General features: G+C 39.6%; 1 protein-coding gene across 2 annotated transcripts in view; it reads left to right on the top strand.

Moving 5' to 3' along the window:
• Positions 1 to 625: 625 nt before the first annotated feature.
• Positions 626 to 17,037, top strand: part of LOC130910201 (solute carrier family 45 member 4-like) — a 100,940-nt gene continuing 84,528 nt past the window's right edge. Inside the window, exons 1-2 of one of the 2 annotated variants that reach the window (XM_057827231.1) lie at positions 626 to 813; positions 1,388 to 1,453. The gene's annotated coding sequence lies outside the window, so the exon portion shown is untranslated. Of the gene's footprint in view, positions 814 to 1,387; positions 1,454 to 14,977; positions 15,429 to 17,037 lie in introns of those variants that run through there. The other variant, XM_057827232.1, reaches the window with a different exon arrangement.

The following is a 17,037-nucleotide window of genomic DNA, read 5'->3' as shown; positions in this document are numbered from 1 at the left end:
CATTTTGTCAGTGTTGTCCCATGAAAAGATATACTTACCTGACCCCCCACCTCTTCAATCTCTGCACCAATGCAGACAGCACTCCTGTTACGCCTCACATGACATTTGGAAGGAAAATGACAAGCAGTACTCAATTTCGACATTCCGGGATGTACGTAGTTCCTAAGGGGTGTACTCACTTTTGTTGCCAGGGGATTAGATATTAATGGCTATGTTTTTGAGTAATTTTGAGGGGAAAATAAATTAACTCAGTTAAATAAGCTGCACACAGACTACTTTTTATTGTGTCAAAGTGTCATTTTGTCAGTGTTGTCCCATGAAAAGATATACTTAAAATGCTAGGGGTGTACTCACTTTTGTGATACACAGTATATCTTGATCTTCCATACCAGCGTTAAGACCAGACTTATGCCCTTGATTTATAAGGCATTTCTACTCATGGCAAACACGATATTTGTATTTGGGATTTTAATAGCTGAAGTAAAAAAAAAAAAAATGAACCAACCGGATTCAAACAACACAAATATAAAAACTTGCAGTGTACCGTAGGTCTCGAGTTTGTTGTGTTTCTCCACGCACTGGGAGTAGCCCCCGCCCCGTTTTATGCAAATCATTGTGACGTCGACGGAAGCCAGCTCGACGTATGCTTCTTCCGACATTACTTTAAAGGCGCATTTCAAAAGCTTGCCTGTGCATCAACGAGTCGCGACATCGTCGCAGGCTGCGCGACTTGAAAGCGGAGCACCGGAGCTTTGCTCGCGGACTGACGAAAAACACCAGCACGGAGGCAGTGCCTTCATACTACCCGGCGAGGTGAGCCCGGTGTCCGGCTCGACTGGCTTCGTCGAGTCGCGGGGAGAGGAGGGGCGAGGGAGGTTGTTATGAAGCATTTTGTAGCCGTTTTTGAAGCTCCTGCCGGCGGCTGCAGCATCTCAGTTCGCTGGTGCAGTGAGAAGAGGAAGGAGGGGGGCGTTTACTGTACAAAAACATTTGTAATGCGGAAAATATATTTTCCTTTACTTTTAAATGACATTGAACCTGACCTAAAGCTTATTAGCAGTATAATTAGTCTCAATCCGTTCATCTTCGTTTGCAACTTGACCACATAGTGACAGGTTGATGCAAGAAAGTGGTGTTATTATGGATTTGAATACATGACATTTTTCTCCTCTGTGCTTTAAATGTGAAGGAATGCTTGCATGTGTCATTTTCATGAAGATAATTAGAGGGGAGAGAATCAATGTTTGCGTGTGTGGTCTATTGGCAACTGGTGATGCGTTTGTGTGCCAACTGGTACATTAGAGGGAGTGCACTGCATAAGCTTGTCAGTCTTCTTCTGCTTGTTGTCCGTCTGTTGTCTTACATCCTTTTGTGTGTTTGCGTGTAGGTACAGGACCACAGCTCGCACGCAAACTGTCTCCAAGACATTAATGAAGCTTTCGGACCCTTTTTGGTGAGTTGTGCCATTTATATTCAGATGGGATGTTGCAGTTTTTCAAACGATGCACTTATTGATGCTTACTTTCATGACATGTGCTGCTGTTTTGGTTAGCAATAGAGTGCAAATGGACTCAGTTGTAAACTTTATAATGTTCTTAAGTTAATGGATTAGGGATGTCCCGATTATGTATTTTTGCATACCGAGTAACCAAATTTGAGGGTATGTTGATTAGAAGCGGATTTTAAGGGGGGGCCAGGCCCCCCATGGTGGCCGAAAAGTGTCATTGCTTGAAATTGACTTCCCTATAGACCCAACCCACGTGACGTCACAACTCCGCCCTCCTGACTGGTGCCGCCCAATTGTCCGTCAACACATCGTGTTTACCTGTTACGGCTACGTACATTCCTCCTATTTACGGCGTGTTTTTCTGCTCGTTAACATTAATAATCAAAATGGGGAAGGCGTGTGTGGCTGTTGGTTGCACTAACAGAGAAGATGGAAGGAAAGACTTGAAGTTTTACCTTATTCCGAGGGATCCAAAGAGGAGAGCGAAATGGACTTCTGCAATTCGACGTGAAAACTGGGCACCAAAAAATCACCACAGACTATGTAGTAGTCATTTTATATCCGATAAGATGCATTTAAGATATACTTAGAGGGTTTTGGGCTGACAAATAACCACAATTAAGATCATTGCTAGGCTAATCGCTGACAACATACACGTATGTATGTAGTGAGAGTGCTATCGCTAAACCATATAAACATTAAACGCCTTAACTCCACTGACAAACGACATGAAATACATTAGACTTGACAGTGGATGTTAGCAATAACAAAAGATTTTGAATTGAAAATTTCGTAACTCACCTTTCCAAGCACAAGATAGATTCCTGCCGAATTTTCGTGGACGAGGACCTGTTTCACCCAACCAGCAACGAAGTATTTATAAGCCTCCAAGCTCTTGAAGTTTTTCAAATTTTCGTGAGAATAGGCTGATTTTGTGTGGACAAGATAATTGTAAATATCAGCGTAGCAGATGTCAGGCAGACAGGGCGAAGACAGTGGGTCGAAAAACATCGATTTGGGCATCAAATATGGATCTGGCGACTGTATAGAACGAAGCTTTTCCACATAACGCCTTTTATGCAACACATCCAGTGAGTTTACGGCATCAGAAAGCACCGGGTCTTCCATGAAATGCATTTCAAATTCCTCGATCAATTGAAACCAATGCTAATACAGAGACAAAATGACGGACAAGTGGGCGGAACCATACAGCGAGCACGTGGTTTTGTGACGTCGGTGGGTAGGGCCTACCCACGTGACGTCACAACTCCGCCCTCCTGACTGGTGCCGCCCAATTGTCCGTCAACACATCGTGTTTACCTGTTACGGCTACGTACATTCCTCCTATTTACGGCGTGTTTTTCTGCTCGTTAACATTAATAATCAAAATGGGGAAGGCGTGTGTGGCGGTCGGTTGCAATAACAGAGAAGATAGACGGAGAGACTTGAAGTTCTACCGGATTCCGAGAGACCCGGAGAGGAGAGCTAGATGGGCTGCTGCAATTCGACGAGAAAACTGGGCTCCAAACGATTACCACAGATTATGTAGTAGTCATTTTATATCTGGTAAGATGCATTTAATATATATTTAGAGGGTTTTGAGCTGACAACCACAATTAAGATCATTGCTAGGCTAATCGCCGACAACATACGCGTATGTATGTAGTGAGCGTGCTATCGCTAAACCATATAAACATTAAAAGCCCTAGCTCCATTGACAAATGACATGAAATACATTAGGCTTGACAGTGGATGTTAGCAAGAACAAAAGATTTTGAATTGAAAATTTCGTAACTCACCTTCCCGAGCACAAGATTCCTGCCGAATTTTGGTGGACGAGGACCTGTTTCACCCAACCAGCAACGTAGCATTTATAAGCCTCCAAGCTCTTAAAGTTTTTCAAACTTTCGTGAGAATAGGCTGATTTTGTTTGGACAAGATAGTTGTAAATATCAGGGTCAGGCAAAGACGGCGAAGACAGCGGGTCGAAAAACATCGATTTAGGCATCAAATATGGATCTGGCAAATGGATAAACTGAAGCTTTTCCACATAACGCCTTTTATGCAATGCATCCAATGAGTTTATGGCGTCAGATAACACCTGGGCTTCCATGAATTGCTCTATAACTTGCACGACTAATTGAAAACAATGAGAATAGGTCTAAAAAATACGGACAATATGGCGGCCGGATACAGCGACACGTCACTTTCTGACGTAGGTGAGTAGGGTCTATAGACCCTAGTCACATGACGTTACAACCTCGCCTCCGCGCCATATTGTCCGTCAACTCGTCGTGTTGACGCATTACCGCTATGTAAATTCCTTCTATTATGGCGTGTTTTTCTGTTCGTTAACATTAATAATCAAAAAGGTGAAGGCGTGTGTGGCGGTCGGTTGCAAAAACAAGATAGACGGAGAGACTTGAAGTTCTACCGTATTCCGAGAGACCCGGAGAGGAGAGCGAGATGGACTGCTGCAATTCGACGAGAAAACTGGCCTCCAAACGATTACCACAGATTATGTAGTAGTCATTTTATATCTGGTAAGATGCATTTAATAAATATTTAGAGGGTTTTGGGCTGACAACTACAATTAAGATCATTGCGAGGCTAATCGCCGACAACATACAGTTTCAAATTCAAGATGCTTATTTCTTCCACCATCATTACATTTTGAATAATATTTAGCTGGTACCAAGTGAAAGAAGCTGGCCTCGTCTACGGATCATCAGTTAAACAGGTGTGTCCAAACCTTTTACAAAGGGAGCCAGATTTGGTGTGGTAAAAATGCGGGGGGCTACCTTGGCTGATTTACATAGAACAATATATTTAAACAAATTTTAGCAAGCCCTTCTGTGTGTCACATTTGCTTTATTATTTTTTTTAATTGATCATTTCAACAGTCTCGTCTTTGTGGCGTTCTCTTTCGACACTCGGGCTCTTGCGAAATACTGCTGCTGTGAAATGAAACTAGCTTCAAGTTGCTATAATTTGTCACTGCGTATCTTCCCTGTAATGTTGTCGTACATGTCAGCGTGTCTTGTTCGGTAATATCATTATCGCGTCACATCGAACTCTTTGAAAACAGCGACTGTCTCTTTGCAAATGAGGCAGACACAGTTGTTGCGTGTTTTATTGAAGAAATAGTCCAATATCCACCTATCCTTGAAGCGTTGGCCATCACAGTCAACTTTTTTTTTTTTTTACAATGGCAATATATATTGACAATATATCAAAATGGGGATATATCGTGATACCTTGTATCCCAAAAGGTTATCAATATGCTCCTGCCAAGAATCGAAATATCGTTTTAAAAAGGTGTCAATGTCTAGAAAAAATAAATATGAACCAACAAGTTGCTACCAAAATCTTCCACCATAATAGTATCTCATTTAACTCCAAGGCTGCATTGATGGGGCTTGACGCCCAATCCATTTAGACTGGGAACGTTTGTTCATTCAAAACCAGAGCATTCAGTCATTTTGTCCGATTTTCAGGGCATTTACAGGTCACTTGCTGTTCATTTTAGGGCATTTACAGGTCATTTACTGTTGAGTTTGAGTCACTGCCTATTCAATTGGGTGATTCCCAGGTCACTTCCTTTTCTGTAATTCAAAATAAATAGGAAGTGACCCATAAAATACCCCAAAATAGACAGGAAGTAACTGAAAATCAACAGGTAAATGACATAAATGACCCAAAATTACCTAATTGCCTGGCATTGGCTGCCACGGACGGCCATAGACGTTCAATCCATTTGAAGTGGGAGGGATGGCAGCGAATGAACGAATGTTCGTTCGCCAAACATCACTGCTATAGAGGAAATCTGAATGGAGGAGTGGGCCAAAATACAAGCAACAGTGTGTGAAAAGCTTGTGAAGAGTTACAGAAAACGTTTGGGCACCGTTATTGCCAACAAAGGGTACATTACGAAGTATTAAGATGAACTTTTGGTATTGATCAAATACTTATTTTCCACCATGATTTGCAAATACATTTTTTAAAAATCAAACAATGTGATTTTCTGTTTGTTTTTCCCACATTTTGTCTCTCATGGTTGAGGTTTACCCATGTTGACAATTACAGGCTAGTTTCAAGTAGGAGAACTAGCACAATTAGTGGTTGACTAAATGCTTATTTGCCCCACTGTATTTTTGTTCTGATGGTGATTAAGTTAAGCTGCGGCTGTGGGTTTATGCCCACCTAAAAGACTGCATTTATTTTAATTTTATTTAAAATATTTCAGTTATTCAATTATTTTTAAAATTTATTTTAACTTATCAGTTCAATGGAAAAAAGTTTGTTTTTTTTCCTTTAACCCAGACACCTCAAAGTAACACATTTTAGAGCTGTAATGGCAATACCGTGATATTTTGGCTTAAGGTTATCAAATCGTCAGAATGTCATACCGGCACATGCCTACCAATCATGTGTTTGAATTGAAAGCGTGTCTCCTATGAATTGATGGTAATGAGGTTTCCGAGTTTAAAGATTAAGTTTTAAAGTAAATGATGCACCATGCAGCCATTTTGTGTAAATTTAGCCTCGAGACAATTTGCCTACGAACTCACTCTGTTCATGATTTTGGTCTCCAGAGTGAACATCCAAATTCAAGATACCGATATTGACCACGGCTCTTCATAATAGTCCATATGAACCAAACAGCGTCTCCAATTGTATAATATCTCGCTTGAATTGTGCGTTCATTAGCTTTTGTGGTTTTCAGCTTGCAGATGACTTCAAGCTGAAGTGAGAGCAATCCACTTCCTCTTTAAGAAATATTTGCTGACTGTCAAATGTTGCTTGGTCAGCACACAGACATAGTGACAAGCAGCCTGATGTATCCTGACACAAGTTGTCACATGAGCGCGCACACTCATGAGCGCAAATGTTTCGCAAATGTTGCATTAGGAGCACTCTGTCGACAGATTGTTTACAAGCATTGCTTCTTTGTCTGGAAAAATGAGATGACACCCAGCAAGGCCCAACACATGTTCTGTCACACTGGTTAATTTTTTAAAAATAGGATTTCACATTGATCTGTGATGTTAAGTTGGCGGTTTGTGTTGAGAAAATGTTTTACATCTAATTACGATTATGTAATTACGAAGGTAAGACTTTAAAAACAAACAAGTCTTGTAATCTTGCTAGAACAAGCTTAGTGAGCCGTGGGGGTCCTAAGGTGTGCCGTGTTGGGGGGGCTGCGGCGGTGGCTCGTGGGCCTTGTGGGCGGGGGGGACGATGGGACGACGGAGCGTCCCCTCATCCCCTCCCTGAGGGCCAGTTGATGGGGGCGGATGGTCCGAGGGAACTACTCTGGATCCCGGGGGATGACGCGAGCCCCTTTGCTGGAGCTCTGGGAGGAGGGATGGGCTGCGCTGCCTCGCCCCCCCAGATTGGCTGAGGAAGGGCCAGGGCCCTGGGGCGGCTCCCGCGTGGCATTTTTACTCGTTTGCAGGACTGTCACATATCTGATGGGATTCACATATGACTAAGTACAATTAGACACATTCAAGTAGAGAAACTTATCGGTGTCATGATTAGTTATCAGGCAGCATAGAATAGGATGCCAACATATCCACACTCACAATGAATTCACTTAAAAACTGGGTTCTACACCTCACGTTGCCAATCACTTATCTTTCTGACTCTCCCCACCTCCTCTTTCTTCTTGGACATCAGGCCCCCCACATGGCGTCAACCGGAAATACAACTAGCTAACGATAGCACCAACATATTCCTAGTTAGTGTAGACGTTCAATGTATTTCCTGTTGTTGTTTGTGCTTCTCTTCTGTCTCTCCTTCTCTTTTTGTTTGTTCCCCCATAACCCCTTCATGTTTGCTGCTTTCTCCTAATAAACAAAACTGTCAAGGAATTGCTTCTAAACATACTGTATGCATTTTAAACGTTGATGTATAGTTTAAGCTTTATTATTGTACAAGTGTTATCTAAAAATTCATAATTCTGAGCACAGCTGTCTACATCCTGAGGCGAGGAAGGGCAGGCAGGTGTTCTAAAGGGAAAAGCTGTTCTTCAAAAGCTACAATGCAACATTTATTTGGTAAAAAGTTTGGCCTGGCCATCCACGCGTCATGATATGAGATATTTTGACGTATTTTGTCTTATAATCATGGGACCATTGTTTTACCAGGTAACCCCACCTTCCAGTATTATAACAGTCCTCTGAGCTCTGCCACGTCAGAGCATCGTTGTACTCCGTGTGTGACTGATGTTCTCCTTATGATCATAGGTAAACTTTCAGACTTCTGGAGTGAGAGCCTTTGAATTCTAACACCACCTGACAGAAACGCATTGAATAATCACAATGGGAGTATATCATACTCCCGTGTGATACATTAAAACTGTTCAGACCAATAGGACACTCACATTCCCTTTCTACGTGTCAAGCAGGACAGGTTTAAAAAAAAAAAAAAAAAAAATCTTATATGAATAAATTACATTTTTTACAATAAAAAAGCAAGTTTTCTACAAAAAAATAAATTATTAGAAGTAATAAATAAGATTCTTTTTTTAACTAGTCATAATCTTACCAGAATAGCCTTACCTGAGGGTCTTAAGATGGTAAGTAATGTCACAAAACCTACACAGTTGAACATAAAATACTGTCAACAGTATGCCCAAACAAATGTGTAATTTAATGAGAATCAAGTAAACATTTCCCTTTTCTGTAATGAGCTCATTTTGTGAGTGGGCACAATCAAAAAATGGAAATGTACCAAACTTAAACCACCAAAAAACACTTATCACTAAAGATGCACGATAATATCGGTTACCGATAATTATCGGCCAGTAATGGCAATTGTGACGTCACACAGATAATCCAGATAAACAAAAATTCAACCGATAATGCAATCCGATAATTATATACTTGATTTAGCCTCCAAATGTGCGCAAACGAAGCAGTTTTGTCCACTTCTCCACTGCCGCCTCCAGGCAGAGTTACACAACAGAGTTGAGGCAATATTATGGCGGATTCTCACTAACATGGGCTGTTTTCCGTGTGGTAAACAAACGTCGCTCTCGGCATCTGCAAAACATGCGCTGCAGAAGTTCCTCGAGGCGGAAAGAGTCTTCATTCAACACCATTAACCAAGCAGCCATTTAAAACTGCATCACAAAGATTTTTGGAACGAATACAAGGCTGCTGCTAGCGCGAATGCTACAGCTAAACACACATAAACTAGGCAAAAAAAACGGGGCTTGTGACGATAGAGAGACGCTGCGGCCTTCGGCAGGGCGTCGGCGGGACCTCCGGTGAACACCCCGGTTTCTCGAGCGTTCTCCCACGGCGTGCGGGACGCAAGCGCGCGCCTCCGTAAGGAGCAGAGCCATGCCCGGAGTACACCGCGGCGAGACGGCCAGGGCGGGCGAATATAACACCGGTACAAACGTAGCTGCCGCAGCCACTTATCTCCAGTTCAACTCATCATGCACTATGGCGGCCGGACGGACTGAAGCGCACAGGCAGGTGGAGATGCCGGGCTAGAGACGTTTTTTTTTTTTTTTTTTTTTAACCTGAGTGACCGGAGAGCCCAAACCCCGGATAAAAAAAATAATGTAGTTTATACGACCACCATTTTTCGTGAAAAACATGCCGATTACATGAGTTTCACCATTGACATTTGGACAAGTGATGTCAAGTAAGCGTGCTTCGGCACAGCGGTTAGATGATAATTGTAACATGCACCAAACCACTCACAAGAAGTCGGTAATGCATTCAATACCCTGTAAATTTTTGACGTCTTTAATCAGATCATTCTTCTTAAATCTAGTCAAATAATTTTCCCCATCTTGTTTTGAGTGTTAAAAGACTAATTAACAGACGAATGCTGCAGATTTTTCCATTTACTTGAAGTAAATATTGCTGTCTGTTCTTATTAAGCCTCATCTAAAAAAAGGTCATTTTTCACCTAAATCAAGAAAAAAATGCTTTCAAATAATGTTTTGAACCATACCTATTCTTGAACATTTCTGACTTTTTTTTTTTTTTTTTTTAAGGATTAAGTATAATAATTTATTGCTTAAAATTAGGCTGTTAAGCTTATTTTCAGCTATTTTTCTTCAAGAAATCTGAGTGAAATATACTTGAAGTGCTTGCAGATAATTTCACTTATTTCCAATAGGTTTACACTGAAAACAAGGGAATTTACAGTGGGGCAAATAAGTATTTAGTCAACCACTAATTGTGCAAGTTCTCGCACTTGAAAATATTAGAGAGGCCTGTAATTGTCAACATGGGTAAACCTCAACCACGAGCGACAGAATGTTGAAAAAAAAAACAGAAAATCACATTGTTTGATTTTTAAAGAATTTGTTTGCAAATCATGGTGGAAAATCAGTATTTGGTCAATACCAAAAGTCATCTTAATAATTTGTTATGTACCCTTTGTTGGCAATAACGGAGGCCAAACGTTTTCTGTAACTCTTCACAAGCTTTTCACACACTGTTGCTGGTATTCTAGCCCATTCCTCCATGAAGATCTCCTCTAGAACAGTGATGTTTTGGGGCTGTCGTTGGGCAACACGGACTTTCAACTCCTTCCTCAGATTTTCTATGGGGTTGAGATCTGGAGACTGGCTAGGCCACTCTAGCACCTCAAAATGCTTCTTACGAAGCCACTCCTTTGTTGCCCTGGCTGTGTTTGGGATCATCGTCATGCTGAAAGACCCAGCCACGTCTCATCTTCAATGCCCTTGCTGATGGAAGGAGATTTTCACTCAAAATCTCTCGATACATCGCCCCGTTCATTCTTTCCTTTACACAGATCAGTCGTCCAGGTCCCTTTGCCGGAAAACAGCCCCAAAGCATGATGTTTCCACCCCCATGCTTTACAGCGGGTATGGTGTTCTTCGGATGCAATTCAGTATTCTTTCTCCTCCAAACACGAGAACCTGTGTTTCTACCAAAAAGTTCTATTTTGGTTTCATCTGACCATAACACATTTTCCCAGTCCTCTTCTGGATCATCCAAATGCTCTCTAGCCAACCGCAGACGGGCCTGGACGTGTACTGGCTTCAGCAGGGGGGCACGTCTGGCAGTGCAGGATTTGAGTCCCTGGCGGCGCATTGTTTTACTGATAGTAGCCTTTGTTACTGTGGTCCCAGCTCTCTGTAGGTCATTCACTAGGTCCCCCCGTGTGGTTCTGGGATTTTTGCTCACCGTTCTTGTTATCATTTTGACGCCAGGGGTTGAGATCTTGCATGGAGCCCCAGATCGAGGGAGATTATCAGTGGTCTTGTATGTCTTTCATTTTCTAATAATTGCTCCCACAGTTGATTTCTTTACACCAAGCGTTTTACCTATTGCAGATTCAGTCTTCCCAGCCTGTTGCAGGTCTACAATTTTGTGTCTGGTGTCCTTCGACAGCTCTTTGGTCTTGGCCATAGTGGAGTTTGGAGTGTGACTGACAGATGTTGTGGACAGGTGTCTTTTATACCGATAATGAGTTAAAACAGGTGCCATTAATACCTTGTTAGAAGAAGTTAGACCTCTTTGACAGCCAGAAATCTTGCTTGTTTGTAGGTGACCAAGTACTTATTTTCCACTCTAATCTGAAAACAAATTCTTTAAAAAACAAACAATGTGATTTTCAGTTTTTTTTTCCACATTCTGTCTCTCATGGTTGAGGTTTACCTATGTTGACAATCACAGGCCTCTCTAATCTTTTCAAGTAGGAGAACTTGCAGAATTGGTGGTTGACTAAATACTTATTTGCTCCACTGTAACTAGTTTTAAGGAGGTGTGTTTTTGCAGTGTAGTAATGTCATATGTTAGGAAGGGCTCACTTTTAAACGCATTTTTGTGAAACTTAGGTCTTTACTCTGTAAGTAATTGTTGCCAAAAGTTTACCACGACACAATGTCAGACAATCTGTCTTTATTTAGATGTTGGAACTTACTACTTGTTCACATTTGATGTTGAAAAAATGAGCAATGAATTATATTTTTGCACAATAATATTTTCTCTTGCGTATACTTTAAAATTTTACATAAATCTTTTAATAGATTTATCGGCTTGACATTATCGGTTATCAGTTGGAACGAGGAGGAAATTATCTGTATCGGTTGAAAAATGTATTATCGTGCATCACTACTTATCACTCATCCATATGAGTACTAGCGGTCAATTGAACGTGTCCCTGAATTGCTTAACGCCTGGTAAAAGCACCACCGAAGTCACCACTTCCGTGAATATTCTTCTAGCTTTGTACATCTCTTACCACATTCATGCAAACTAGCTGACTGAAAATGAGGTCAATATTTAAAGCTGACTTCATGTTATACCAGCTTGAAGGTGTTGAAATGGAGTTTCCACCTGGTTTAATGGCCGTCTGGAGACTAGACTGAAAAAACCTGCTCGGTCACACACACACGCCGCAGTGCTGATCTAGTGTGAAGATAACCTATTTCCTACTAGCGGGAAGTTTTTGTCCCTCAGCGTGATTGAAGGTGTAAACAAAAGCTTTTTTTCCCCGTCTGATTCAAGTTCATGTGGGTGTGTGTGGTTTCACTCATAGGAGTGGGAACCTATTATTACCTCACGATACGATACGATTTGCGATACAAAGCTCCCGATAACGATGATCTGACCATATGGCGATACAACGATTATCGATACAATGGTCAGGAAATAATTCTAGGATATTCTACAAACAACTAATAAACAGAAAAACAAGTTTCTGCTGTGAATTGGAGTGAGTTTATCATTAGTAGACGTCCAATCCATTTGAACTGGGAGGGTGGCAGCGAATGAACGACCAGTTCAGCCACCCTCCCAGTTCAAACGGATTGAACGTCTATGGCCGTCATTGGCAGCCAATGCCAGGCAACGAGGTAATTTTGGGCCATTTAAGGCTATTTACCTGTTGATTTTCAGTTACTTCCTGTTGATTTTGGGGTATTTTATGGGTCACTTCCTGTTGATTTTGAGTTACAGAACAGGAAGTGACCAGGGAATCACTCAAATGATTAGGTAGTAGAGGCGTGCGAAACTTCCAATTCTTAGATTAGTCGCGATTCGGCCGGGGAAGATTCGAGAACGATTCACAAACATCCAAATTCCGATTATTGAATTATACCAGGTAAAGCGGAAATAAAACACAGTCAGCGCGGTCTTCAGGACGCAATGAGGAACGGACCGAGAGTAAATATCATGTTCAACTCATGCCGCAAGATTAAAAAAAAAAAAAAAAACGATAATACCTGACTGTGGCCGTCAGCCGCTACATCAGCGCCCAGTTGCTAGTTGCTACAAACATACGGCAACATACGGCTATGGTAGATATTACATATATCTAGAACTAGATGTGAAATGGCAGACGACGTCCGTGTTAGATCATATACCAAGAACTAAATGCGAAATGACACTTTCCCGCGCTAGTAAACAGGCGCCATCTTAAAGCAGTAGACTTCTCTAGAAGGCTCTGTTGTAGCGAACCTAATTACTTTTTATCAAAAAAAAAAAAAATCGGCAAAATCTTAACTTGAATCTATCTTTAAATAATGAAACAGTTTTAAAACTTTCACGTCGAAAGTAGACCGAAGGGAAATTATGGAATAACGGGAGCAATTTTGACAACTTTAACGGTTGATTCTCGTGCTGCAACGATTACTCGATTAGAAAAAAAAGATTCAAATTAAATTTAGCTGCTTTGAGTATTCGTTTAATTATTGTGGAGTTGTCATGGTTTATTTTGAAAGTTTTTGCAATCAGTTTTATTGATTTGAGTGGATACACTGCCCTCTAGTCTGACTCATTTCACATGGCTGAATCCAGCTGCTCAATGTTAAGACCAACATAAGCTAAGTTTTTGTTTGCGCTAATGTTTTTTTTAATGCATTCGTAATTTGGTAAATGGGTATATTTAGCCGTTTTTTTGTGGGAATATGTGTCTGAACCATTTGTTAAGAGCACTGTTTAAAAAAAAAAAAGTTAACGTTTTATAGCATTTAAGCTAGCGGACTTTTGCTTTGTAAGTTAGCCAATTGTTCTTTTGTTGTACATGGATCCTTATTTATTTATTTATTTATTTTAATACCGTTTGAGGCTCAGCTCAAGTATTTTAAATTTTCATGTTACACATCCGATTACTCGATTATTCGACAAACTACTTCATCGATTAATCGACTACTAAAATAATCGATAGCTGCAGCTCTAGTTGATTCACAACATTAAATTAATTGAAAGTAGTTTAAAGCTGCCGATACAGAATGGGGACTTGAGTATTTTATTTCCTGTTTTTAACGGTTAACATGGTACTGAAATAGTAGTTTGTTTAGCCTGAGTGGATTTTTGAACAATTTTGGAACTAGTGTACAAAAAATTAAAAGGGGGGGGGGGTCGTGCTGCATCAATAATCGATTTATAATCGAATCGGAGCCTCTGAATCGTAATCGAATCGTTAGGTGCCCAAAGATTCCCACCTCTATTAGGTAGTGACTCAAACTCAACAGGAAATGACCTGTTAATGAACAGCAAGTGACCTGTAAATGTCCCGAAAAATCGGACAGAATGACTGCGAATGCGCTGGTGTCGAATTAGTGCTGCAACGATTTATCGATTAACTCGAGTATTCGATTAGGGAAAAAAAGATTATGCAGTTACATTGTTAGATGCTTGTGAGCTAATTGGCTAGTGCTACTGCTCAAATGGACACGTGTGTGTACATTTTATGTTATTTTGTGATTTATGCAAGTTATTGACACATTGCCTTGTTATTTTCAGTTTTACAAAAATACAAGAAATGTGCTCCTGTCAAAAAGAGATGACTTCAGTAAAGCCCATGCAACTTTGCCACACAGTCTGATTTCTTTTTGGAACTTATGTTCGCTATCTGTCAATTTGTGTACTCACACACATTGAGGACAGAATAGGGCTACTAGTTTATTTTTTGATTGAAAATTTTACAAATTTTATTAAAATGAAAACATTAAGAGGCGTTTTAATATAACATTTCTATAACTTGTACTAATATTCATCTTTTAAGAAATACAAGTCTTTCTATCCATGGATCACTTTAACAGAATGTTAATAATGTTAATGCCATCTTGTTGATTTATTGTTATAATAAACAAATACAGTCCTTATGTACCGTATGTTGAATGTATATATCCATCTTGTCTTATCTTTTCATTCCAACAATAGTTTACAGAAAAATATGGCATATTTTATAGATGGTTTGAATTGCGATTAATTGCGATTAATTACGATTAATTAATTTTTAAGCTGTAATTAACTCGATTAAAAATTTTAATCGTTTGACAGCCCTAATATATATATATATATATATATATACATATATACCGTGTGAGGGTCAGATATTTTAATCTTTTATGTTCCTTATCCGATTACGTTATTACTTGAAATAAATAGTTCATCGATTAATCGGCTACTAAAATAATCGATGGCTGCAGCCCTATTTCGAATGAACGAACGTTCCCAGTCTAAATGGATTGGGCGTCGAGCACCGTCAATGGCAGCTTTAGAGTTACCTGAGACACTATTATGGTGGAAGATTTTGGTAGCAGCTTGTTGGTCCCTTTTTTTTCCTTAAACACTGACACCTTATTAAAACGATATCTCGATTCTTGGCAGGAGCATATCGATAACCTTTTGGGATACAAAGTATCACGATATATCACCATTTCGATATTTTGTCACACCCCTAATCAGTCACATCAACAGCATCTACTGTACTGTGTAGTCCTCCTTCGCATCTCTCACACACACTCAAGCACACGCACATGCACACAGTGGCAGCTATAAAAGCAGTCGCGTGAACTCTGCTGGAGTCAAAAGAATCCAGCAGCTGAGGATTAAGCAGGTCCTTGCGCCTTTTTTGTGGGAGGAATGCATTTTTATGGACTCATTATGCAAATCCTGACGTGATCAGGGTAAAGGTCAGTTAACAAGTGCAAGGTTTATGCAAGCCTTGTAGCTTGTCGTTGGATGCTACTGTTTATCTAGTGTTTTTTTGGGGCTTCTGTACTTTTTATTGTGTGGTTTATCAGTAAAATAACTCTGGTAGTTTTGGCGTATTAGTTACAAATGGCCATTGTCATGATAAGAACTTTATCAGGCCATGTTTCAAGTAGCGTTTTTATTGTCATGCAAGTCTTTAAAGAAGTGTACCACTGACTTTATATAATTTGTGGCATGGTCATCTGTATTTTTCTATTGGGTTATTGCAAATGAGAAAATATTTTGGAAAGTAAAAATAAGAATAATGACATTTCCATTTTTTTTTGTTTGATTTAATTATGAATAAACTAGTTATAAAGGAGTTAATGATTAGTAAAAAGTAAAGTCCTATGATAATAACTTTTTAACCAATATCCCAATATTGTCCAAATCCAAAAATCTGGTGATATCAACCGATACCAATATATGGGGGTCTTGGACTTATAATGGACACATTATGACTAATTTTATTGTGATGACCCACTGGACGCTTTAATAATGATAATGCTCACATAAAAAATCCCAAGCATCTTAGTTTAGAGACATCTAATGGTCAATAAACATAATGTCTTTGCTTAGTTGTGACCAACCCTGGTACAAAGGCAGAAGGCTTCTACATTCACTTTAAAGGCATATTGGCCCAAAGCCAGAAGTGGGTAGTAATGTGTTAAATTTACTCAGTTACATTTACTTGAGTAACTTTTTGAGAAAAACGTACTTTTTAGAGTAGTTTTATCATGCAATACTTGTACATTTACTTAAGTAGATTTGTGAAGAAACACCTCTTCTTACTCCACTACTTTGTGCTATACTAGAGTCGTTACATTTTTTGTCTTTAGTCTACAAATTGATTTTATTTTGCCAGAGATGTGGACAGTGGCAGTCTCTGTTTCACCAATGAAACATCGAAACACTAACCACATGACTTATTTATACCTTTCAGAGTTAACAATGTTTTTTCTCGACTAGAGGGCACTCATGATTTTTGGACGGGTGATGTTTCATATGGTTGTTCTGGTCTGAATTCGATGATTTTTGTGTCATCATTTTATGATGCCTAATATGGTCATGTAATAGGTTTAATACAGTATAATAATACGTTAATATCGATTAAGTTGTGCTGAGAAAAAAAATATACTATGATTTTTTTTTTTTTTTTTTTAATCAAATGTAAGCAGTTACTCACAATGTTACTCATCACTTGAGTGTTCTTTTCAACGAATACTTTTTCTTTTACTTGAGTAAATTTCTGGGTGACTATATTTACTTTTACTTGAGTAATATTATTTAGAAGTAACACTACTCTTACTTGAGTATTTTTTTTTTTTTTTGCCCAAAGCCTATATCGATATTATCCGATATAATTTTAAAATGCTTTTATCTTTCGTAAAAAATGTTGAGTTAATGATTAAAATGACCCTTGACAACAAAAAAAATTGCCCATTTGTGATTAGGCATGTGTCTGTATGAGATTCTGACGGTACGATAACCTTAAGCAAAAATATCACGGTTTTGCGGTATTCGCGGCAATTGCAGCTCAAAAATGTT

The sequence above is a fragment of the Corythoichthys intestinalis genome, chromosome 22 (assembly GCF_030265065.1).
Source record: "Corythoichthys intestinalis isolate RoL2023-P3 chromosome 22, ASM3026506v1, whole genome shotgun sequence".
In the NCBI taxonomy this organism is placed as follows: Eukaryota; Metazoa; Chordata; class Actinopteri; order Syngnathiformes; family Syngnathidae; genus Corythoichthys; species Corythoichthys intestinalis.
This window is presented reverse-complemented; position numbering and strand designations above follow the sequence as displayed.